This window comes from Podarcis cretensis, assembly GCF_951804945.1.
Source record: "Podarcis cretensis genome assembly, chromosome: 7".
In the NCBI taxonomy this organism is placed as follows: Eukaryota; Metazoa; Chordata; class Lepidosauria; order Squamata; family Lacertidae; genus Podarcis; species Podarcis cretensis.
The window spans coordinates 20,484,697-20,510,428 of NC_137176.1; the positions used below are offsets into that span (position 1 = coordinate 20,484,697).

Consider the following 25,732-nt stretch of genomic DNA (forward strand, 5'->3'; position numbering starts at 1 on the left):
TGCTGAACAGAAGGTTGGCGGTTCGAATCCGCGCGACAGGGTGAGATCCTGTTGCTCGGTCCCTGCTCCTGCCAACCTAGCAGTTCGAAAGCACACCAGTGCAAGTAGATAAATAAGTACCACTCCGGCGGGAAGGTAAACAGGGTTTCCGTGTGCTGCTCTGGTTCGCCAGAAGCGGCTTAGTCATGCTGGCCACATGACCCGGAAGCTGTACGCCGGCTCCCTCGGCCAATAAAGCGAGATGAGAGCTGCAACCCCAGAATCGGTCACGACTGGACCTAATGGTCAGGGGTCCCTTTACCTTTAACTCCCCTCAAAAGAAGACTCAGGTGGTTTAACCCAGAGGAAGATTGAGAATAGGCACAATGGGGGGCAAAAGGTCAGTCAGGAAAAAGGAACAGGCTTTATAAGCTGGTTTCTCCCCAAACCTTCCAGTTTTTTTCATTGTACTGCCCTCCCTCCTTCCCTGCCTTTGTAGGATGGACTTTGCTAGTTCCTTGTTCAGGGGCTGAGTAGGAATTTCTGGAGGAGACCCTGATTAGCCTTGGGCTTCCTCCTTCCACCCCACCTACTTCACACTGTTGGGAGTTCTTGTTTGTTTGGAGGGGCATTTTATCCTTTTAGTCCAGACAGGAAAGAGAATTTTGAGAACTGGTTGGAAATTACCTGAGGCATTTTGGGATTTAAAACACTCTTGGGTCACCTTTCAATGCCTTCTCCGTGGGAGCTGTTGGGCACTGGCCAGCGGGGCAAAATGCACTTGGCAGGTTCACATGCCCAAGGTTCTCATACCAAAGAGGAAGAATTTCCTTCCATTTTTTTTTTTTTTTCTGAAGAGGCACATGTGCAGAGGTGGATTTAGGAGAGCATGTCCAGTTTGGTCACAATGGGCACAGAGCCTCGGGGGTGCCACAGGGGGTGGCACAACTATAATTTAGAAAGGAGCACAAGAGGTGTCTTTTAGGGGGGTGTTGCTGAGTTGTTTTAGAAACCATCTGTGTAAAGTTAGTCTTCCATACTACTTTATCATTGTTTAGTCGTGTCCGACTCTTCGTGACCCCATGGACCAGAGCACGCTAGGCACTCCTGTCTTCCACTGCCTCCCACAGTTTGGTCAAACTCATGCTAGTTCCATACCACCTTACTATGCCCTTAAAGTGTGGGCCAAACTGGATGTTACAGTAGGGGATCTGTGGTGATTTATAAACAGTAATAGCAGCCTGGGGTGGGATAAATTATTATTATTATTTATTAATTGAATTTATATACCGCCCTATACCCGGAGGTCTCAGGGCAGTTCACAAAATAAAATCAAGATATAAATCTACAAAAATACCTAATAAAAATAAAAACAACCCAATAGCCCACCCGCCCTCCTCCCACAAAAAAACAACAACACATTTTAAAAGGGCATAGGGTGTAAATCGGATCAACCAAAGACCTGGTTAAAAAGGAACGTTTTTGCCTGGCATCTAAAGGTATATAATGAAGGCACCAGGCGAACTTCCCTAGGAAGAGCATTCCTCAGATGGGGAGCCACTGCAGAGAAGGCCCGTTCTCATGTTGCAACCCTCCAAACCTCTCAAGGAGGAGGCACACAAAGAAGGGCCTCAGAAGATGATCTCAGGATCTGGCTAGGCTCATATGGAAAAAGATGGTCCTTGAGGTATTGTGGTCTTATCGTACTATGGGCTATGGTACATGGGAAGGAGTTTCACTGTTTCTCCAGTGCTCCTTTCCCAATAAAAATCACCTCAAAGTGGGGGACAACTCTAGAAAACTCTAGGTTGAAGAGCTAAGAGGAATGGTAAGGACCATTATCAGGGGGATCAGTGATTTAATCCATGCTATATAGGACCTTAGGGACGCGGGTGGCACTGTGGGTTAAACCACAGAGCCTATGACTTGCTGATCAGAATGTCAGTGGTTCGAATCCCCACGACGGGGTGAGCTCCTGTTGCTCAGTCCCAGCTCCTGCCAACCTAGCAGTTCGAAAGCATGCCAAAGTGCAAGTCGATAAATAGGTACTGCTCCGGCAGGAAGGTAAACGGTGTTTCCGTGCGCTGCTCTGGTTCTCCAGAAGCAGCTTAGTCATGCTGGCCACATGACCCGGAAGCTCTACACTGGCTCCCTCGGCCAGTAAAGTGAGATGAGCGCCACAACCTCAGAGTCGGCCACGACTGGACCTAATGGTCAGGGGTCCCTTTGCCTTTACTATATAGGACCTTAGCACATTGTGACTGAATGCCAGGTAAGGTAGAAGGCATTATTTAGGTGAAAAATCTTCAACCAACCTTCCCCAAATCTGAAGGCATATGAGGTAATCACTCCACCATCTTTACCAGAAGTAAATTAATCCATAATTTGGGTATCCATGTGCTGCTAAAACATCATGACTTAGGTCTGTGGAGAGTCTTTTAATGTGTCTCCAGAGTTTCTCAGATGAAAAGAACAACCCAGAGCACTTCTTGGTCTGCCCTTATATCTTATCTTGGTGCATGGGGAGCATTGCTAAGAGACTACTTGTCCTTGTCCTTTGCCATTGCTATTGTGATGACACTTAATTGTAGCACCAGCCTTTCTCCAATATGTCGGATGCTGTTTGCTGGGATTTTTTAAACATAAATCATATTTAATTATCAAATTCTCTAGCAGTTCCAAGGAAGCTAAATCACAGGTTTGGGTGGGTGCTTCAAAATACGTACCTAAATAACCTCATCCTTGTGATTCCAGTAGGAAAACACTAAAATACATACAGTGGTGCCCCGCAAGACGAACGCCTCGCAAGACGGAAAATCCGCTAGACGAAAGGGTTTTCCGTTTTGGAGGCGCTTCGCAAAACAAATTTCCCTATGGGCTTGCTTCGCAAGACGAAAAAGTCTTGCGAGTTCCTGCAGGTTTCCCCCCCCCCTTTTCCTAAGGCACTAAGCTGCTTATCAGCTGATCTGCTGATAAGCTGCTTAACAGCTGATCGCTAAAAGCCGCTAAACTGCTAATAGCGCTAATCCGCTAAACTGTCAATGGGCTTGCTTCCAAAGACGAAAAAACCGCTATACGAAGAGCCTCACGGAACGGATTAATTTCGTCTTGCGAGGCATCACTGTATAGGAAGGAAATCTAAATAATAGAAATGCTTTTAAGTAGACCGAAGGAAAAATAGAAGAATCCATTGCTCTACTGAAGCACACTTATTTCATTCCATTTGCTACTGTTTTTATGAAGCCATTTCCAAAAGTCATTTTGACATTCTCTTTGAATGCTTCACGGTATTCAGTCCCCTGCTATGGCATGTTTCTGCTTAGTTCCAGCCAGCCGTTCAGAGAGCCCTTATCTCATTGCATCTCTGAAATAGCATGTAGGAGCTGTAGGGCTTGCCTTTTATGTTCAGCACGATAAGAAGGGCAAAGCGCCACGGAAGCTTTTGTACCCTAAATCTTTCTCCTTTCATTAAGGGGGGAAAATCTGTCTCCTTCTTTATCTGCACTTCACCATTCTCTGAGAGAGACACAAGTGTGATTGTCTGACATTCAAGTTGATTTCCCCACCCCTAAGAGCCTAGCATCCCCAGGACTGTCCATGCTTCTGAACTCTTTGTAATAATGACTCTGGATTTGTGGTATCAGAAGTGACAATGATGGGCCCTCCTAGCGTTCCTAATTTCCAGGGACAGTGCCAGATCTACAGAAGCCTTACTGGTTTCTGATTTGATTCCAGAATGTCCCACTTTTGCTAAGGACGTCTCTATTTTCATCAGAAAAATGTTGGATGGTATGGTAGGACATCCCTATTTTCATCAAAGAAATGTTGAGCTAAGGAGATAAGTAACTATACAACTTTTAGAAGACATTTGAAGGCAGCACTGTATAGGGAAGGTGGTGTTTTTTTTTAGTGTTTTATTATTTTTATATATATTTTGGAAGTTGCTCAGAGTGGCTGGGGCAACTGAGTCAAATGAGTGGAGTATAGATAATCATGTTGTTGTTGTTGTTGTTGATGATGATGATGATGATGAATAGGACATCCCTTTTTTCATCTGTGCAGCCCCATGCCACAAAGTCTATGCCTATCACCCATATCACACATTAGCGTGTATATAAATATATTGGTGGCTCTATATACATGACATGGGGCTGTTCTTTTCTGCCATACAGGTGACCTGGAGAATACTAGAAGGGTGTTCTAAGTCTGGGCTTGGGCCAAGCAAAAGCTATGGTTAGGCAAAGAATTATAGACACCGAGAGACAACAGGACTGTTTAAGATGCTCCGATTACAAAATTGTAGAAATCACTAGCTATATAGCTGCTCCAGCAGCATACCTCTTTTTTCTTGTATCCAAAAATGCAAGAAGGGCTTTTAAATTTGCCAGAAGCTTGGCTCTGCCCTCGCCGGTCTTGGAAGGATCCTTTAAAAAAGTCCCATATGACCAGAGAATTTGTGCCTGTCCATTGGGGGATATAGGAAGCCCCGAACACATATTTTTTAGATGTCCCTTTTACGATGAGGCATGTAGAGAAATCATTGACCCCCTGCTGGTGAGGCTTGCTGACCTCCCGGTAAAGCAAAAATTCGATCTTCTGTTAGGCAAAGACCACAAGACGACCCAGATTGCGGCCATATTATGCGCACAGATCTCTAGGCACAGACCATCTCCTGATTCAGAAGACATCTTAAGGCAGCCCTGTTTAGGGAAGTTTTTAATCTGTGATATTTTAGTGTATTTTTGGTTTTTATGGAAGCCGCCCAGAGTGGCTGGGGAAACCCAGCCAGATGGGTGGGGTACAAATAAATTATTATTATTATTATTATTATTATTATTATTATTATTATTATTATACAATCTAGTTTGTTAAGAAAATTCCCAAACTCGGATCCATGGGTGACTCTGGGTCATTTCTCTAAGGTAGTCTATCTTAAAGTTTTTATGTGTTTATACGCCCATCACACTTTTAAACTAAAAATCCATTGTTGTATATTGTTTTAAATGTTTGTTTTGCTATTGGGATTGTAGTTCCATTTGTGTTTCACAAGCTGGTCTCTGACCGTAATAAATTTCATGTTCATGTACTAGAAGGGTGAGGTTGGGGCTTGAGCCATTTACAGTAAATAGATCTTCAGAGCCTGATTTGGAGGCTCAGCCTATCAATGATGTTCATGGCTACAACCCACCTTTAAGGATGAAAACAGCAGAAAGTAAGTGGTCTAGTGTTGACTGCTAGCCTTCATTTTAAGAGCAGTACCAGATTTACATATAAGCTAAACAAGCTATAGCTTAGGGCCCTGCTCTCTTGGGCCGCCCCCCCAAAAAATGAAGGAGAAAACAAACCTGGATGTACATTTCCAAAATATAAGATAAAAAACAAATAAAATAAAACCGGCATACAGCAGCAATGTTTTATGTTGTGTAGGCGCCTATGTTGTGTAGGTAATGGGCTCCACCTGCTAGCCTGCTCCCTAAAATATCACTGGTTTGCTCATTTCTGTATATAGGGTGCCTACATTCTGCATGGACTGGCTGCATGGCAACATGGGCAAATGGGTTTAGATACCTATTAGGTCTATAAAATACCATATAGCATATATTCAACACAAAAAAGCAACAATTTGTTGTTGACAAAGGACAGCTGGACATCTAAAGAGCCCCATTACCTTCAGTAGCTTAGGGCCTCATCAAACTGAAATCCGGCCCTGTTTAAGAGTCATGGCCCAATACCTAATACTGTTGAATATTTTGAAAGTTTACAAAGGTAAAATTGGGATCACTTGTCCCGCCCACTTTTTTATCTCTGGCCCCACCCATCACTGTCATGAGGCACCTAGATATTTGTCCACAGGCTGAGATAATGTTCTGCAGCCCTGCCCTAATATAAAGACATTGGAACACGACTGCTCCACAGAATCCACACAATATCCATTTCTAAAGAGAAATAATTACTTTTCTTCCCATTTTGACCCTGCAACCTCTATCTACTGGGTTATTTTCAAAACTAAAGCAAGGATAAAGCAGATAAAGGGTCACTATTTATTATAAAATAAAGGGAGTTAATCGGCTTCTCTAAATTAAACCTACAGGAAGATGCATTTAAGTATCCCAACTGTGAATTTCAGAAGAGCATTGCAAATCATGCTGGATTTTATTTGAAGAAAATAAGTAAAATGTGTACATAGAGGTATGAAATCATTGACAAGGTTAGTCCTTCCCTGCCTGCCTGCTACTGAGCAAACAAATGGGAGAATAAATAGTAGGGCTCCCCTACGTCCAAAAGCTTTGCCCACCCCCTCAATAGTTCAACTGCTTTTACTTGAGTAGTTGTAAGAAAGATGGATGAATCTATCCACTTCCAGCCTGTGATAATTTTGTATTTAACTATATCTTCTCCATAATTACGTTCCATTCAATTTATTCATTAAATTCTTTTTAAAAAAAGCTTTTCAAAATACAAATTACAAACATAAGAAGAAGCCTACTGGATGAGACCAGTGCTCTTTCTAGTGCTATATCCTGTTTTTCACAGTAGCCAACCAATTGTGTATATTTAAATTGTCCAGAACATTCAGAGAACTGCAAAATCCAATTTGTAGCTGTTTTGATCCACACACGTTTATCTATATCTGTTAAGGGTAGCATAAATTGAGTGGTTAATCTGGGCAAATGAGCACATTATCCAGTTTCCAAGAAACATCCCCCTTCCATTCTTGTTTAGAAGTGTTTGATCCAGTTCAGTCCAGTGCTTCTGGCCCACTACCTAATCTTGTTGTTGCTTAGTCATTTAGTTGTGTCCGACTCTTCATGACCCAATGGACCAGAGCACGCCAGGCACTCCTGTCTTCCACTGCCTCCAGCAGCTTGGTCAAACTCATGTTCGTAGCTTCGAGAACACTATCCAACCATCTCGTCCTCTGTCGTCCCCTTCTCCTTGTGCCCTCAATCTTTCCCAATATCAGGGTCTTTTCCAGGGAGGCTTCTCTTCTCATGAGGTGGCCAAAGTATTGAAGCCTCAGCTTCAGGATCTGTCCTTCCAGTGAGCACTCAGGGCTGATTTCCTTCAGAATGGATAGTTTGATCTTCTTGTAGTCCATGGGACTCTCAAGATTCTCCTCCATCACCATAATTCAAATGCATCAAGTCTTTGGCGATCAGCCTTCTTTATGGTCCAGCTCTCACTTCCATGCATCACTACTGGGAAAACCATAGCTTTAACCATACGGACCTTTGTTGGCAAGGTGATGTGTGGTGTAGTGGTTAAGAGCGGTAGTCTCGTAATCTGGGGAACCAGGTTCGCATCTCCGCTCCTCCACATGTAGCTGCTGGGTGACCTTGGGCTAGTCATACTTCTCTGAAGTCTCTCAGCCCAACTCACCTCACAGTGTGTTTGTTGTGGGGGAGGAAGGGAAAGGAGAATGTTAGCCGCTTTGAGACTCCTTCGGGTAGTGATAAAGCGGGATATCAAATCCAAACTCTTCTTCTTCTTCTCTTCTTCTGCTTTTTAAGATGCTGTCTAGTTTTGTCATTGCTTTTCTCCCAAGAAGCAGGAATCTTTTAATTTGATAACTGCTGTCACCTAATCTTACCCGACCCCAATATGCCCTCCCACTGGTCAACCAAGCAGCAAGAAGAAGAAATAGGGGCTTCAGATAAACATAAGTTGTCCTCCCCACCCCACCGCCCAAAACCAAGTTCTGTTCCTTTTTTACCATTCCCGGCTGCTCCCCAGTTAGCTGAGCAGCGCAAGTAGGATTTTATGGAGAAGAAAGTTTTAAACCTCCCAGCCCCTCATACAATACAGATGGAAACTCCCGTCCCCCATACGGCTATTAAGTTTAGGGGGAAGGCTATTGGAGATTACGCATAATAGCCAGCAAATATATATAATTCAGTCCCATTTCCCAAGGCCTGTTGGAGATTATGTATAATGACTGGGAAATGTGGACAATAACCTCTTCGTGGAAGGATTATGCACACATTCTCCCTGAGGCCTGGTGAATGTGCACAGTAGCTGGTTTAGATGTAGCTGGTTTACTTTTCTTCGAAAGAGCTCAGGACAGCATACAACATTTTCTTGTCAATGTGTGTGGCATTTCCATTTTGAGCTAATTTTTGCAAAGTCAAGATTTTCACCTCATGGCATAAGTGTACTTTGGTCCCAGTTCAGATTCTTGTCCAACTTGCTTTTGCTGATAACGCTGACTGTATCTCAAAGGCTGGCCAAATACTCTTCCAACTCCAAATTCACCTCAGTGTGCAACATCTGGTAGAACAACTCCCTTCCCTTATTGTTCTCACATGTTCCTGGTAACAACTCATAACAGTTCTCTCGCTTTGTTAGAAACAACTCAGCTGTGGTTGCAAATAAAATGTTCATGACTCTCGGATCCTGGCCTTAAGGCTTATGTGTATGTACTGCTTTGACTCCATCCATTCCACTTGGGTTAGAGCACATAGATGAAATTCTGCTCAGAAAGTAGTGTTCACAGGATCTGGAGCATGAAATGTTTTATAATGAAACTCTAATCAGCGTTAAATTTGTGCTTAGACTGACCTATCTCTGTCTACCATCCAATCATAAAAGTGCGGGCTTTTTTGTTTTTGTTCACAGGGCTTTCTTAAAGGGAAGAAGCAACATCACAAACAATTTAATGCAGAACAGAAAAAAATAATTTGCCGAAAAGTTAACACTTCCAGTGGAAATAGAAGATAAAAAATGTGCTCCATTGGCAATGGCAACAAACAGATGCTTCTTTCCCTTTAGATCTCTTTGTTCCGCTAAAGCTCATACATTCTTGCTGTCTGTACCAATTAATCATCAGAAGTGAATAACAGGCCCATTTCAATAAAAATCCAATATACAAAACAAATCACAGTTACGTAGCTGCCTATATACAGGAGCTCCTTAATTTGACAACCATTGTGCGGCTCTATGTTCCATTTAATTAAAAGCTTAGTCAAACAGATCTGATTTCAGTTCAGTCAAAATTGCTATTTTGTATTGATGTATTTGATTTTTAAGGGTATAATGAAGACGGGGTGCATAGTTGCTAAATGGCTTAAGCTTGATGAGCTCAATCAGAACTTCAGCATTACTAACAAAATAATATTCCTCTATCTTGCTGTCCAGAGAAGTCGATAAGAAATTATGCAAATAACACAGGCTTGAGCTGAAATGGAAATCATGCTGTAGCATATTAGTAGCGACAACAGCAATTTCCTTAGCTCCATTTGTGAAACATCCCCCCCCCCACTTGAAAAAGTGCTTTTGCCAATTTTGTAGCAGCAAAAGGCTGGGCCAGATATGCACATTCATCACAGGATGGCTTCAGCATCACGTGGTGACTTCAGTGTTAAAGGCAGAAATGTTATCCATCAATTCAAGCACATCGTTTTCTTCAATGGAATTAAGTTCACAAATTCTATGACTGATCCCTTCAGAAGATTTGCTCCTAATTGTCCTCACAGCAACTCAATTGGGGGTGCTCACATACCTACACGCTCTTGGGCAATATACTTGCCCCATCCTTAAGAAATAAAAAAAAACTAATACAGTTGTACCTTCAAAGTTGAACAGAATCCATTCTGGAAGTCAGTTCGACTTCCAAAACCAAATCATGGCTTCTGATTGACTGCAGGAAGCTCCTGAAGCCAAGCAGAAGCTTTAGAAATCCCATAGATGTTTGAGTTCCAAAAGAAAATTTGCAAACCAGAACAATCACTTCCAGGGTTGCGGCATTCGGGAACCAAAATGTATGAGTTCCAGGGCGTTTGACAAACAAGGTATGACTGTATAAGGAATATCTGAGATGCACATGATAGACTCCCTGAAGCCCTTGAGATTGCTGCAATCCAGCAACAATGGGTCATCCACCGAGACCAGGAAACCCTAATGTTCCATCTCTGAAACTTAGCAGGTGTAGACACTCTTTGGAGAGAAGACTTCCTGCCCTTCTTCACCAATACACATTGCCCTGAGATTCTTTAAGGAAGGGTGAGATAAAATGTGACTATTCAATAAAACACTTGCAGAAAGGTTCTAAGGGAGCCTTCAGAGTGGTGTTTAATTGCAAGTGTATTCTGAAACATGTCCCTTGACATAATAATGGTGCATTAGTGATGGATTTGCTCTGCTTTGGTTTGTTCTGCAATGCTTTCCCAGTGCTACCACATTATTGCTCTCCGGAGAGGGGCTGTGGAGCAGCAGGAGGACAAAAATAAATCAAAACTTTTGTGGTATAAAAAGTTATGCAATTTCAGCAGGAAACTATGGAATATGCATTGTTTGGAAAGGAAGCAGGGTGACAGCCCCAACACTTTCACGGGTGCAAATATTATTCAAAGTGTGATCATGTATGACTGCCCAGATAGCGTTGTGAGCACAAATCATCATGAAAGCATAATAAAAGGGACATCAGTAGGGACCTTAAGTCAGTCTTTAAGTTTTTCTGCTTTGTGAGTGAGTAGGAATTGCCATCAGGCTGGCAGAAGCCTAAGGGAGGCGGTTCAGTGAATGCAATCCAGGATTAGAGGTTGGAAAGTACAGAGACCAAGACAAGGGTACCAGTTTTCAAAAACAATTTATTTCATTTATGCAAGAGATCTCAGTCACACAACACATTCACACAAACCCTGCTGAAGTGTAGTTACCAATGATAAAAGGAGCAGGAGGCAGGGATCACCCTCTTAAATAAATATTTGCAAAGGCTTCATCACAGCAGTTCACAGAGATTTGCTCCCCCTCTTATACAGAAGCTGTAAGCATGCAGGACCTCTTTCATGTGGATACACAGCGAATGTCAAATGTGCGACCATTTTCTACAAATCACATTCTACTAATGTTGAATGTGTGTCCATGTCAAATATGCACCCACTAGCAGATATAACGAGTGGGCACATAGGGGGGCATGGTCAGTGGGTGAGTTCCCATCACCACCTCACAGGTTCCCTGAACGCAAGGGAGGTTTTGTGTGAATGGGACCAGTTTTCAGGAGAAACAGGAAGTGAGAGGGCACAAGTGTTTCCTGTTTGCTTTACAACACGGCCACATTCAAAACTGCTGTGTAGCTGTGTGCCCAGTAAAGTTGTGTCATTATTAAAGGCTTCTGTGATCTCTTGAGTCTTGAGGGCAATATCATAGCAGCAATCTATGACAGCTGCAATTTCCTTTTTGCCCCCAGTTGACCAAACCAATTGAAGTGGTTTGAGGAAGGACATCAAATTACATTTCAGAGATGACTCTTACCCCCCAGGAGCCTGGCCAGATTTTACACACCCAGAAATCCATTTTGGTGCTGATGAGGGAAATGGAATTTGGGATTCTTTATTTCCCACCCACCACATAGTATGTGAGCAGAATCAGAAATAGCTTCCTGTATTTGTTCAATTCCCTATACAATTTCCACCTCTCGTTTCTCAGTTCTCCTTTTTAGCTTGGAGAATCCATATATACATTTACTTCATGTTTGATTTTCTTTCCCCGTGCAGTTTCCTCACTTTCTGTACAATAATGTACTTTGTTTGATTAATGAAGGTGAAATTGCCTTAATTGACTCCATTTCAGATGTAAAGCTCTCATGGGATATATTTATGAGCTGTAAGCTCTTTTATGCAGCCTCATATCATGTTTCTACACTTAAAAGCTATCAGCATGGTTTTGGCATCAACTGGCATTTCCACTGAAGAGATGGCAGGAGAAAAATCAGTTCAGTGCAGACTGTTGCTAGGCTCCTATGAAGATAAACTTGTTCTGCTCTGGGTGCAGAGCAGCATAACCATGGAGGGGAGAGAAAGAGAGAGAGAGCTGTTGTCTTTCCTTTACAGCACTATGGGATAGAAAGAAAGGCATGTGAGTTGACTTAACAGAGAATATATTTTAAGGATAGGAAAACTATAAATTGATATGGTGACAGATCTTAGCACCTCTTAGATCGAAGGTGTTGTACTACAACAAATTTCTAGAGGGTCACAGGTTAGCACCTCTGATTTAGAGTGTTGAAATGACTTTGCATAAAGTAAAGGGTAAAGGGACCCCTGACCATTAGGTCCAGTTGCGGACGACTCTGGGGTTGCGGTGCTCATCTCGCTTTATTGGCCGAGGGAGCCAGTGTACAGCTTCCGGGTCATGTGGCCAGCATGACTAAGCTGCTTCTGGCGAACCAGAGCAGCACGTGGAAAGGCCGTTTACCTTTCCGCCAGAGCGGTACCTATTTATCTACTTGCACTTTGTGCTTTCGAACTGCTAGGTTGGCAGGAGCAGGGACCGAGCAATGGGAGCTCACCCCATCGCGGGGATTCGAACCACCGACTTTCTGATCAGCAAGCCCTGGGCTCTGTGGTTTAATTCACAGCACCACCCGTGTCCCATTTGCATATAGTAGTTTCTTACAATCCCTACAACTGTGTAAGGTAGTTCAGCATTGTTATCCACATATTGAGGATGAAGGAGAGTTTCTTGCCTAAGGCTAGTTGGGATCATAGCTGTCAACGTTTCCCTTTTTTAAAAGGAAAATTCCCTTATTCCGAATAGGATTCCTCCCAAGAAAAGGGAAAAGTTGACAGCTATGGTTGGGATACTGGGTGGGATTTCAGTCTCTACCAGTGTAATTCTATACAAGTCTGCTCAGAAGACCCAAAGTAATAGATTTTTTCCACTCCCCATCACACAAAATTTGAGGATAATCTTCATGGATCTTCTCTCTGGTAAAAATGTAGGTGAAAAGTATACAGGATGCAGAAAAAAATATTAGCAATATTCATTGTGTGAGGATTAAAATATTGTTAGCACTTTTCGTTGTAAAAGAAGAACGATGCTATCACTCTGATTGTCATATCAATGTCAGCTCCAAGTGGAAATGCCGCTTTGGGTACAGGCTGTGTGCAATTGTTACAATTAAAGCCCTGCTATTTTAAATATAAAGAATGGGTATAATCAAATGATCAGTTTAAAGCCTGCCAGCAGCTAGCCAGGGTACCTGCTATATGATATTAAATTAATTTGAATCAAAGCTTTTGCAGAGCCAGAAACTGTTGGATCTTCAGTTTGACATGATCTAATGTGTGAATGCCAAAAGCTTGACTTGGTGTGCTGTTAGAGCAGGAATTAATTGATGCTGATACAGATTATATGGGCGCACACAAAAAGAGGAGGAATGGACAATCTTTCTCAATAATAGATTGAAGTTGTGCAGGTGTATAATTGTATCTGGCACCCTGGCTTAGTGATGAGGATTGTTCTTGGTTCATGCTTGCTTGCAGCCATTTTAGATTAAGTGCAATTATGGAGTGTACATCAGATGGAAATGTTAACATAAGGTCTAATTCTGCTGCCTTTTCTCCAATTCACTTCAATTGGTTCGGTCAGCTAAAGCAAGATAAATGGGCAAAAAGGTAGTAAGAAGTGAGTAAGCATGGAGCAGGGTTGTAATTACTGAGGACTCCTTCACACATTATGTTTTTCTTCTACGCTTAAATATAGGAATCATGTTAGAAAAATGATATGCAAAATTTTTTACCGAGGAGCATGGAAAAATGGACATTTTTATTTCGATGTCATTTGAAATGTATCATTCACTAACTGAGCAGATGTTTCACCAAACAGCTTGGGGTGAAGACAGAGGCAAAGTTGGTGTTGAGCAGTTCCAAATTCTCTCTGTCACCCAATAGTATTTCTACATCTTCTCCACATAGAGGACTTACTACTTGTTTGTACTTCGTTTTGCTTTCAACCTAGCCAAATAAACTTTTTGACAATTATTTTTAACCTCTCTTGCAAACCTGAGCTCATTCTGAGCTTTGGCCCACCTGGCCTTCTGCCTGCAACTATTGACTACTTGTGTATACTTTTCTTTCCCCTTTGTTCTATTTCTTATATTGGTCTCTTTAGGTGTCTCCCACTTTTCATTCTTGTTGGAATTGTCTGCATTTGTGCCTTCAACATATCACCTTTAAGCAGTGCTTTTTTCTAGGAAACTAAGTGCCTGTATTCACCAAGAAGTTGTTGCAGTAAGTGTCACACTTTTTAACAACAACAAAAAGAGGTGCCGGTACTTTGTACCCGTGAGTACCCCCTGGGGAAAAAGCACAGCCTTTAAGAAACTCCCATCCATCTTGGATTCCCTTCCCCTTTCTGACTGTCGGATCTCACCCAGTTGTTCTTGAAGCTATTTGAAATCAGCCTTATTAAAGTCCAGCGTGCGTGTCCAATTACACTTAGCTTTCCCTTTTCTCTGTATTGTGAAACGCAAGAGAACATGATCAATTCCTCCCAAAGTACTTCTGGTACTTCCACTTTGTAAATCGATTCCTCATGGTTGGTGAAGACCAGGTCCAAGATAGATGATCCCCTTGTTCCACCTTCTTGGAAATGAAATTCTGTATTAGGCAATGGAGGAATTTGTTGGACCTAACATTATTGGCAGAGCTTGAGTTCCAAGAAATATTGGGTAGTAAGTCTCCCACGATTACTATGGCTCTCCTTTTTGAATTTTTCGTGATCTGTTGTAGAAAGGCATAACATCCAAGTATTCAAACTGACTTGGAGGTCTATAGGAGTCACCCACAGTAAAGTCACCGTTGTTTCCCTTACCATTTTTAACCATACTTTACTCTGCCTTCAATGCTCCAGGTCATGGATCTCTTCCCAAATGGACATATCCTTTGCATAGAATGCTACTCCTCCTCCCTTCCTGTTTGGTCTATTCCTTTTGAATGGTTAACTCAACAGTAAGGCTGCAATCCTATACACACTTACAAACTCACCTGTTAATTGGGTCTTATTTGTTAGTTGCCATGCATAGGATTGCACCGCAAGTTGCATTTTGTTAAGCAGCACATAGGAGATTGTGTTTAGGATTGCAGAGTAAATGGGAGATTTCTTTCAAAAGAACATCTGTAACCAGCAGTAATGAAGCATTGTGTTACGTTTACTTGGGACTGTTATTGATCAGCTCCCTAAGCCGGTGCTACTCACAGAACTGGCTGCAGGGAGCCCATTAACCTTGCTCTTCTAAGGCCCCCCTTGGTGCTGGTCGATTCTGATTTTGGTTGATAGTCCTAATGGAGTTGGATGTTCTCTTTCTATAAAGGACTTTTCCATATACTATCACGGCACATTAAAGGAACTTGGTTTTTTGTTTACATAACACTGATGATATTAAGGTACGCATAGGCAAGATAATAACATTAAGGTTGTAAACCATCCATATTTTATTTATTGGTGACAAAGACGTACTGTAGGGTTGTGCAGCAAGATTCAGCTTGAACCTCAATTCATTGTCGCTCTAGTTTAAAAAGTCTACCTTAATTCGAAGCACTTGGAGGGGCTGCCCTATTTATCACGGAATCCGAGACCAAATTCATTTTAGAAAAATGACGTGTCATCCCCTGTCCTGTTACTATGGGGATAGTCAGTAACTTTCCCCACTTTTTCTATATATATATATATATTTATATATAGATATTTATTAGAGTTTCCAAATTAATACAAAAAACAAAAAAACAAAAAGTAACAAAAATACAAAAATACAAAATTAAAAAACAATTAAAACAAATATCATTTCCATTACTTATTTCCATTAACTTGTTTCCCAGACCTCCTCTCACCTCCTCCTTTTGTATTCCAGTTCGAATTCTTAACTCAACAAATCCTTATTGTAACTTATTTATAACTTATTATAACTTATTGCTCAGCCTTTACATTACAGCTGGTAACCACTTAATTTCTGTCCAACATCATTCTAACATTCATTAATTTTACAGTATTTCTGCAGATAGTCTTTAAATTTTTTCCAGTGTTCTTCTGCCGACTCTTTTCCCTGGTCTCGGATTCTGCCAGTCATTTCTGCTAGTCCCATATAGTCTATCACCTTCATCTGCCATTCTTCCAGAGTGGGTAAATCTTGTGTCTTCCAATACTTTGTGATAAGTATTCTTGCTGCTGTTGTTACATACATAAAAAAAGTTCTGTCCTTCTTTGGCACCAATTGGCCAACCATCCTAGGAGAAAGGCCTCTGGTTTCTTCAAGAAGGTATATTTAAATACCTTTTTCATTTCATTATAAATCATTTCCCAGAAAGCCTTAATCCTTGGGCACGTCCACCAAAGGTGAAAGAATGTACCTTCAGTCTCTTTACATTTCCAACATTTATTATCGGGCAAATGATAAATTTTTGCAAGCTTGACTGGGGTCATGTACCACCTTTCCCCACTTTTTCTAAAGGAAGCTTACAAAATATTTTAAATGCAATAAAATGCACAATGATACAATAGTATTTATCGCTTAATATTTTAAATCTCTGACTACAATTGGCATATATGATTTCCTTCCAATAAATGCCTACTACAGTCAACACCTTGAATCCCTATTGCCTCCATTTTGGAATGTTTCGGCTCCCAAACGCCGAAAACCCAGAATTAAATTCTCCGGTTTTCAAATGTTTTTCGAAAGCTGAATGTCCGAAGCGGCTTCCGCTTGAGTGTAGGAAGCTACTGCAACCAATAGGAAGACACACCTCGGCAGGAAAGCAGCAGAAATATAGATGTATGGACTCCGGCCAATCGAGAAGCATGGGTACCCCCCACAAAAATTTATAATCCGGAAAATAATTGGATTTTATGATGTGGACTGATATAATTTCGACTAGTTGGTATGATATGTGTAATTTGGTAATTCGGTAAATGGAAACTTAATAAAAATCATTTTAAAAAAAAAGAAAAAAGGAAGACACACCTCGGTTGTCAAACACGTTGGAAGTCAAATGGGCTTCCGGAATGGATTACATTCAACAGCCGAGGTTTGACTGCATAATTACTGGGTGGGTGGACAGGTCTTTCCTGAAGTAACCGAGTGATAATAGCAGCTATTCTTAAAAAAATAATTTGCTTTATAGGGATGTGATGTCTACTTGTTACTTTGCATGATAACCCACTCTGGTCATTGAAATGGATAACCTGCAGCCATAATGTCCCAGCCAGATGGGCGGGGTATAAATAATAAATTATTATATTATTATTTTAGTGATGTGTTTTCCATCAGCCTACTAGGTGGAGAAACAACTAACTGAACACTTTGCCACAATAAAAAGAAGGTGCTTGATATTTTGCTTGGTCACATCCACAACACACATCTAAAGAACATTTAATATGCATGTTTTCCCCTTCCCACAAGAATTACGGGAGCTTTAACTTGTTAAGGATGCTGAGAATTTTAGCTCCATGAGGGGTAGATGATGACGATTAAAATTTGTATACTGCCATATACCCACAGGTCTCAGTTTCCCATATTCGTTGAGTGAAGCTAAGTGTTTTAAATGTATAGTAATACCTCCGTGAATGTCCGCCTTGTCTAGCATCCATTCCGGCGAACGTTCGCAGCAAACCCAGAAGTACCGGAACGGGTTACTTCCGGGTCTGCTGCTCATGCATGCACAGACATGGCGCTTTGCCCTGCGTCCTTTTTGGCTAGCGGTCGGAGCTCTGGAACAGATCCCAGTCGCAAAACAAGGTACGAATGGACTATGTGCATGTGGCCAGTGGAATGGTAAGACCACAAATAAGTCATAGTAAATGACATGATGGGACAGAGGGGTTTACCCAGCTTCCCAGAAAGAGAGTTGCTTCTTCTTCTTGGGAGTGGGAGTGGTGAGGAGATGGTAAGCTCAGTGTGGTACAAAAACACCAGTGGAGGCAATCCAACATTCTTGCCAATGCATTTTCACTGTGCCACTCTCCCTGCCACCTACTGCCTACTATCTCTCCATCCTGGTAATCAGCAGTGGCTCACGTGAGGTCAGGTAAATATTTCCACCCCACAATGCCATCTGCTGCCGCCCATAATTTGTCATATTGAAATTGGCAACCCTATCATTAATTAGGCCTAAATGTGAGGCAAGTGAGAGAGGTATCCGGTTTTGTTGGTTCATTTCATTCTTCTACAATTGATGGTTTAAATTTAGTCTATTTTCTCACTGACGTATGGTGAATTTTAACAACAACAACAACAACACAACAACAACAACAACAACAACAACAACAACAACAACAACAGGAGAACCTGTGTGTGGCAGTGGTAAGGGTACTTAGCATGGAGAAGAGGAGGTTAAGGGGTGATATGATAGCCATGTTCAAATATATAAAAGGATGTCACATAGAAGAGGGAGAAAGGTTGTCTTCTGCTGCTCCAGAGAAGCGGACACGGAGCAATGGTTCCAAACTACAAGAAAAAAGATTCCACCTAAACATTAGGAAGAACTTCCTGACAGTAAGATCTGTTCGACAGTGGAATTTGCTGTGAAGGAGTGTGGTGGAGTCTCCTTCTTTGGAGGTCTTTAAGCAGAGGCTTGACAACCATATGCCAGGAGTGCTCTGATGGTGTTTCCTGCTTGGCAGGGGGTTGGACTCGATGGCCCTTGTGGTCTCTCCCAACTCTATGATTCTATGATTCTAAGGCTGTGGAAGCCCAGATTCAATTCCCTACTTTATCATAAACCTCACTAAGAAATCTTGGGCCAGTGTCAAGGAGCTGTCCAGCAAGCCCAGGTCATCCACAGGGCAGGAAGGAAAGGGAGGCACAGAATGCAATGTGTTTTCTATTAACAGAAAATAACTACACAGCAGAGTGCTCTGCCTTGTCTTTATTCAGCTGAGACATCCTGAAACTGACCACTGGCTCTGCCCTCCACCCTCTAACCTCTCACTCTGGATCCCTCCCAAGCAGACAAAGGCTGCGTCAAGGGGGTGGGCTCCTTCTCTGGACCTGTCTGACCCGTTCCTTGGCAATGTGCAGGATACTCCTCAAGTAGGGTGTCAGAAGGAGTGAAGAGCCAGCAGAACTGGGACTGGCTTGCTGCTGGGTAGCAAGGGCAACCTCTGACTCCTCTCTGCCTGAGTTTGTGCTCACACTGTGACTCTCAGCCTCTAACCCTGTCCTGGAAGGCCTTCCTTCTCCTGACCCTTGATGGTTCTGCTTCGAGCACCTCCAAGCTTGTCCCTTCTGCAGACTGCTCTATAGTGACCCTGGATCTATGTCATCATCTGTGTCCTCCTTGGGGAGCTCTTGGGTGGGTGGTCTGTACCGCCCTTCCTCATTCGGCCAGTCCCTGACAACCAGTAACCATCAACCATAGACCTCCCTGTAGAATGCCCTCCCACCAGATGTCAAAGAGAATAACAACTACCAGACTTTTAGAAGACATCTGAAGGCATGCTTGGTCCCTGCTCCTGCCAACCTAGCAGTTCAAAAGCACGTCAAAGTGCAAGTAGATAAATAGGTACCGCTCCGGCGGGAAAGTAAACGGTGTTTCCGTGTGCTGCTCTAGTTTGCCAGAAGCGGCTTAGTCTGCTGGCCACATGACCCGGAAGCTGTACGCCGGCTCCCTCGGCCAATAAAGTGAGATGAGCGCCGCAACCCCAGAGTCGGCCACGACTGGACCTAATGGTCAGGGGTCCCTTTACCTTTTATCTAAAAGGAGGAGATAGAACTATGCATGCTGCCTTGAGCTCATTGAATGGAATGCCAAATGTAAATGAAATAAATGCATAAATAAAATGATAGCACTGAACATCTGTAGAATGCTTTCAGTTGTGTAAAGTGCTCTGCATGTTTCATTCTTACAACAAGCCTGCAAGGCTTGCCAATATTTCTAGCTACTATATATTACAGTCAGGGTGAGGGGGCACTGAAAGGGGATGGCTTCCCCCAGATGGCCTAGGGTTGTATCTAATGCTAATCCCACTCAAAGTTATGGACATGGCCAACAGGTTCATTAACTTGCATGTTTCTACTCTGAGTGTGGCTACTGTTAAATACAACCCCTAGTGGATTCATGGTAGAGGAGTGATTTAAAGCAGTGACATCCTGATTACCTTGTTAGCAGCTAAGGAATAAATATAAGTGGAATAATAAAAATAGGAGGTGCTGGCTTTTTGCAAGAAAATAGAGGGCATTTTCTTTTGGATCAGGTTGCTAACATCAAGGGATGTTGTAATATGTCAAACTTGATGCATCTGATCTAATGGTGGTGATGCTAATTAAAAACGCAAAGCAGTAAGTTGCTATCAAACGCATGATACTTGATCCGGTGACAAATTCTTGAAAGATCATTTACTTTTTCTAATTAGCTAGGCTCCCAATTTTTTAATTACAAAATGCAATGCCAGATATGGAAGAGGGAAAGAAATGGAGGTGCACAGGGCTCTAATTTGATTTACCATATCACAATATCTAATTATGGTGTGTATCTATTAACATATTTGCATCTGAATTTTACAATTGGATCATCATGCTTCTGACCCATGTATTGGGTCAAAGACTTACACATTTTTCTATGAATAATCTGGCCCTATTAACTATCAAATTCTGTCTGAGGACATCTCTATCACCAGGGACAAAAGAACTCAGACAGAAACTTATTCTTAGCTGTCAATGGGTGTTTGCATAAAATCCAAATGCTATGGATGTTGCACCAGTATGGTGCTACAATTAAATCTGAAGCCTAAAGTTTCAGTGTCTCTTCCCATTTCTTTTTTTGAGTCAGGCTTTTAAGATTCATAGAATCACAGAACCGTAGAGTTGGAAGGGACCCTGAGGGTCATCTAGTCCCACCCTCTGCAACACAGGAATCAACTAAAGAGTCCATGATAGATGGTGTGAAAGGGCTGTCAGGAATGCAGGTTCATCCACCAGTCAGAAAGAGGAGACACGCAGTGCAATCAAGTTTAATTTACAAAAAGCAAAAACACAAGAGTTCATCTAGGCTTATATGCCCTAGTTCAGTGATTGTCAAACTTGGCTCTCCAGCTGTTTTGGGACTACAGTCCCCATCATCCCTGACCACTGGTCCTGTTAGCTAGGGATGATGGGAGTTGTAGTCCCAAAACAGCTGGAAGGCCAAGTTTGGCCATCACCGCCCTAGTTGAAGACGTTGCTGGGACTGGCCTCTGGCCACTCCCTCCCACTCTAGCCCTCTCCCAATGGACTCATCCCAAGCAGCCACAAACTCTGGTGAGGGCGAGGGATCCACCTCTGGGCCTGTCTGGCCAATTGTTCAGCAGCATGCAAGGCTCTTCATGATCTGGGTGTCAGTGGAGGAGGAGAGATGGCTGAAGAGGGGCTGTCCAGCTGTTGGGCAACTGAAGCAGCATCTGGCTCCTGCCTGTCAAAGTCTGTGCTCACACTGCAACCCTTGGCACGCTACCCTGTCCTGGAACTGCTTTCACTCAGACCTCCTGCTTCCATCACCTCTCAGCTTGTTCCTTCCACAGACCAATCCTCAGTATCCCACCACCACTGTCCTGGGTCTAAGTCTTCTTCCCTTGGGGGGGTGTTTCTTGGGCTAGTGCAGGCATAGGCAAAGTTGGCCCTCCAGATGTTTTGGGACTACAACTCCCATCATCACTAGCTAACAGGACCAGTGAAATATTCAGAAACCCAGTGGAAATCAGAAAGTGCTTCCAGAGATATTTCAAACAACTATATACTCAAGGGCCGCAAAATGAATCAGAGATAGAACAGTTTCTAAAGAAGAATGGTTTACCAAAGTTGTCTCTGCGGAATAGAACAATCCTGAATTATAAAATAACACAATTAGAGATTGAGGAGGCCATTCAGAACATGCAACTGGGCAAGTCTCCAGGGCCAGATGGGCTTACCTCCAAATATTATAAGACATTGAAAGACTATTTGATACATCCATTAATGGAGGTTTGCAATGAAATTATGGAGGGGAAGAAGGCACAGGAGTCGTGGAAAGAAGCTTTCATCACATTGATACCCAAACTAGAAACTGAAAAGACACAACTTAAGGATTACCGCCCCATCTCCCTCATAAATGTGGATTACAAAATATTTGCAGACATTTTAGCAAGTAGATTTAAAAAAGTTTTAAATGAAGTAATTCACAAGGACCAGGCAGGCTTTCTCCCAGGTAGACATTTGTTTGCAAACACAAGGAACATTATTGATATTTTGGAACTCTTGCAAACAAACATTAATACAAAAGCAGTCTTGATATTTATAGACGCGGAGAAGGCCTTTGACAATATCTCCTGGAAGTTTATGAAGAAAAATTTGGAAGGAATGGGAGTGGGGCGGGGGTTTTACAATGGGATAGAGGCAATTTATTCAGAGCAAAAGGCAAAACTGATAGTCAACAATGTGGTGACAGAAGAGTTTAGAATTGAAAAAGGAACACGACAAGGTTGCCCTATATCCCCTTTGTTATTTATATCGGTCCTAGACATGCTCTTGAATATGATCAGAGGAGACCGGTTGGTGGAAGGTATCCAGGTCGGAGCGAAACAATATAAACAATATAAACTGAAACCATTTGCAGATGACCTAGTTTTGACCCTACAGGAGCCAGAGCCTAGTACTAAAAGGGTATTGCAACTGATTTATGAGTTTGGTCGAGTGGCGGGATTTAAACTTAATAAGGAAAAAACCAAGGTTTTAGAAAAAAAATTGACTTCTTCAGAATCAGAAAGGTTTCAGAAAGAGACAGAATTAAATGTGGTTAAAAAAGTAAGATACCTAGGGGTAAACATAACAGCGAAGAACAGGAACTTATTTAAAGACAATTATGAAAAATGTTGGTCTGAAATTAAAAGGGATCTAGATGTTTGGTCAAGATTGAAACTTTCCTTGACAGGACGTATTGCTGCTATTAAGATGTATGTATTGCCAAAAATGTTGTTTTTGTTTCAAACTTTGCAGATTGTGGACAAAATGGAGTGTTTTGGGAGGTGGCAGAGAGATATTTGTCTGGCAGGGCAAAAAAGCCCAGAATTACGTTTAAGATATTAACTGATGCTAAAGAAAGAGGGGGCTTTGCCCTGCCAGACCTAAAGTTGTATTATGAATCAGCAGCTTTCTGCTGGTTGAAAGACTGGCTACTTCTCGAGAACACTGATGTTTTAGATTTGGAAGGATTCAACAATGCGTTTGGTTGGCATGCATATCTGTGGTATGACAAGGCTAAAATACATAAGACTTTTAAGAACCATGTTGTCAGAAAAGCAGTATTTAATGTCTGGTTGAAATATAAAGACTTATTGGAAAACAAGACCCCAAGGTGGTTATCACCAATGGAGGCTAAGGCCCTGAAAAAACTCAATAGGGAGGCCAAATGGCCGAAATATTGGGAAATAATAGAAAAAGATGGAGATAACTGGAGGTTGCAGAGTATGGAGAAAATAAAAGATAAAGTGCGAGATTGGCTACATTATGCTCAGATTAAAGAAGTTTTTAAGTTGGACAAAAAGATAGGATTCCAGGTGGAAAAATCAAAGTTAGAAACAGAACTGTTAGAACCCAGCTCTAAGATACTTTCAAGAATGTATAACTTGTTGTTAAAATGGAATACACAGGATAAAACGGTCAAATCAGCTATGATAAAATGGGCACAGGACATAGGGTATAACATCATGTTTGCTGACTGGGAAAAGTTATGGACCACAGGTTTGAGATTTACGGCATGTAATGCCTTGAAAGAAAACATTATGAAAATGATATACAGGTGGTACATGACTCCAGTCAAGCTTGCAAAGATATACCATGTGTTTGATAATAAATGTTGGAAGTGTAAAGAAGCCGAAGGAACATTCTTTCACCTCTGGTGGACTTGCCCTAGAGTGAAGGTTTTCTGGGAAATGATTTATAATGAACTGAAAAAGGTATTTAAGTATACCTTCCTTAAGAAACCAGAGGCCTTTCTCTTAGGCATTATTGATCAGAGCGTGCAAAAGAAGGATTGAATCTTTTTTATGTATGCTACAACAGCAGCAAGGATACTCATCACTAAAAGCTGGAAAACTCAAGAATTACCCACACTGGAAGAATGGCAGATGCAACTGATAGACTATATGGAACTGGCGGAGATGACTGGCAGAATCCGAGACCTGGGAGAAGAACTGGTGGAGGAAGACTGGAAGAAATTTAAGGACTATCTACAAAAATATTGTAAATTGTATGAATGTTAAGAAAGATGTAAGATTAGCAAAAACATGGCTTCAACAAACTAGTTATAAAGAATATAAATTTAAATTTAATTGGAAGACGAAAAGATAAATTTTGGATAAGTAACATTTTATGATTAAGTTTCAATAAGTGTATGTTAAATCCCAAAATTTGAGATATTAATATTGGAAAATTATACTATATGAATTAAACCAAGTTAATAATTTGCTGGTAAAATTTATGAGTTTAGAAAGCAGGAACAAGGGTTGTGAGGAAGTCCAAAGATGAGTATGAAATGTGGATATTGGAAAAGATTGTGTTATTATCTATGTATTTTATTGTTAAACTAAAATTTAATAAATATTATAAATAAATAAATAAAATAACAGGACCAGTGGTCAGGAATGATGGGAGCTGTAGTCCCAAAACATCTAGAGGGCCAAGTTTGCCTATGCCTGGGCGAGTGTCTCCAACCACACTCCATCATCCAGCTGGACCCTGACAGATGGCCATCTGAGATACCTCCAATGAATGAGAGTCTACCACCTTCAAAGGCATGTGGGCAGAGGCATGTGGGTACACTTGCCCCAGGGTTTGGAGGGCTAAGCTATCTGGGGACCCCCACTAGAAGCCTGCATGACTTACACTGTCATGCCAAGAATGCCTCATGCCTCCCAGCCAACCACAGACTTAATGGGCAAAACGGCCATGGATGAAACTCTCATGCCTGTCTGTACACACTGCAAGGTTTCAACAGCAAGTGTCGGGTTTCCAGGCAAGGCTTCCCTTCCCCCTATCTGTAGATAAAAGACTAAAGCACTCTTTTGCAGCAACAGAGAGGCTCATTGAACACAGCACAAACATTCATTTTTTTTTTATTTAAATAATATTTATTAAAGTTTTGAAAGTTACAGAAAGAAAAAAGAAAAAGAATTAAACATAACAAAACCATACAATACAATACAAAAACAAGAATATTACATATACATAACAAAAATAAAACAAAAACAATTAAAAAAAGAAAAGAAAAAAGAAACACAACCAATACTTTCAATGTTATTAATTTTCTTTTACTTGTTTCAGCGACCTCCTCACACCTCCCTTTTTTGTGTTCCACTTCGATTAATTGTTTCAGCAAATCCTTTCCATCTTCCTCAAACTTCTGTCCTATCATTTAACTTAACAAATTCTAACATTATTTTTTTCCTTTAATCCAATTACAATCTATTATACTTAATTCTTTATAACATTTCTGCTAAAGCCATGTAACTTCATTCCAACATCTTTCTAACATTCCTTAATTTTACAATATTTCTGTAAATAATCTTTAAATTTCTTCCAATCTTCTTCCACCGACTCTTCTCCCTGGTCTCGGATTCTGCCAGTCATTTCCACAAGTTCCATGTAGTCCATCACCTTCATCTGCCATTCTTCCCGGGTGGGTAGATCTTGTGTCTTCCAGTACTTTGCAATAAGTATTCTTGCTGCTGTTGTAGCATACATAAAGAAAGTTCTATCCTTCTTTGGCACCAATTGGCCGACCATGCCCAGGAGAAAGGCCTCTGGTTTCTTCAAAAAAGTATATTTAAATACCTTTTTCATTTCATTGTGAATCATTTCCCAGAAAGTCTTAATCCTTGGGCATGTCCACCAAAGGTGAAAGAATGTGCCTTTGGTCTCTTTACATTTCCAACATTTATTATCGGGCAAATGGTAAATTTTTGCAAGCTTGACTGGTGTCATGTACCACCTGTAAATCATTTTCATTATATTCTCTCTTAAGGCATTACATGC

The 25,732-nt window shown here is 41.5% G+C and overlaps 1 long non-coding RNA gene across 5 annotated transcripts in view; it reads left to right on the forward strand.

Annotated features, from left to right (window-relative positions):
• Positions 1-25,732, forward strand: part of LOC307220955 — a 215,430-nt gene that overhangs the window by 76,813 nt on the left and 112,885 nt on the right. For 2 of the 5 annotated variants that reach the window (XR_013841210.1, XR_013841211.1), the window contains exon 4: positions 8,596-8,948. The exons of the other annotated variants lie outside the window; for them this stretch is intronic. This is a non-coding gene — a long non-coding RNA (uncharacterized lncRNA). Of the gene's footprint in view, positions 1-8,595; positions 8,949-25,732 lie in introns of those variants that run through there. 5 annotated transcript variants of the gene reach the window in all.